The sequence below is a fragment of the Microtus pennsylvanicus genome, chromosome 4 (genome assembly GCF_037038515.1).
Source record: "Microtus pennsylvanicus isolate mMicPen1 chromosome 4, mMicPen1.hap1, whole genome shotgun sequence".
NCBI lineage: Eukaryota > Metazoa > Chordata > Mammalia > Rodentia > Cricetidae > Microtus > Microtus pennsylvanicus.
Genome location: NC_134582.1, coordinates 136059265 through 136060276, shown reverse-complemented (window position 1 = coordinate 136060276; position 1012 = coordinate 136059265). Strand labels below are relative to the sequence as shown.

Here is a 1012-nt window from a genome sequence, read left to right as displayed (position 1 = left end):
ATCCCATCACCATGTCCAAATGCTTACGAGATTTGGTTTTCATCTGATGTGTTTCAGTCTCTCCCTGGTCTGATCATTCCTGTCTATGACCCAATTCCTTCTTTGGGGGCGTTCTACCTCCCACTCTTTCCACAGTGATGTCCCCACCATGCTGGACCAGACCCTCAAACTGTGAGCCAAAGCGAACCCTTTCTTCCTTACTTGCTTTGTTACGTATTTTATCACAGCAGTGAGAAAAGTCACTAACATACCTAGCCTCCTGAAAACAGGCAGCAGCATCCCTCCCTTTGAACTAAGGCTTGCCCTAGGGATTTCTTAATGTATTATTGAAAGGAACCTATCTCATTACAAATAGAGTAACATGTGCAATACGTTTCCTAGTCCTAAGAAATAGGCTCCAATTCACTACTCAACAATCCCGGTGGAAATGCAGTGTGGTCGTAGCTACTATGAACAACAGTTTGGCATTTTCTATATGCATTATATGTGTCAGCAATTCCACATCTTCAGATTTATTCTGGAAAAATAAACACATATCTTCATACAAACCTTTATAAAGGCTTTATTGATAATTGTCAAAAAAGTAGAGGCCATTCTTGCTTCAGCAGCACATATACTAATACTGGAGCGATACAGAGAAGATTAGCATAGCCCCTGTGCAAGGATGGCATGCAAATCCGTGAAGCGTTCCATATTTTTGTATTGCGCTAAGTGAACCTTGTCAAATAAATCTTCCTTTTAAAAACTAAAAAAAAAAAAGAAAGAAAGAAATAGAGGCCATCAGTGGTGAGTGAGACTCAAGAAGGTTTGTCCTGTGTGGGGCAGTAGTAAGGAGAAGGAAGGAGGTGCTGATGCCCTCATCAGTGGCAAATCTCCAAGTTGTTACGTGAGGGGAGAAGAAACCAGACCCAGACTGCATGACTCCATTTGTGTAAACTTGTAGACTCGGCAAAGCTACAATGGGGCAGAGAAGTGCAAATGGCTTCCTGGAATCATGATAGGCCAGGTATGC

General features: G+C 42.2%; 1 non-coding gene across 1 annotated transcript; it reads left to right on the top strand.

Moving 5' to 3' along the window:
* The first annotated feature begins 596 nt into the window (after positions 1-596).
* Positions 597-699, top strand: LOC142849153 (U6 spliceosomal RNA). Its single transcript, XR_012910549.1, has one exon. It is a non-coding gene; the product is annotated as a U6 spliceosomal RNA (small nuclear RNA).
* The last annotated feature ends 313 nt before the right edge of the window (positions 700-1012 follow it).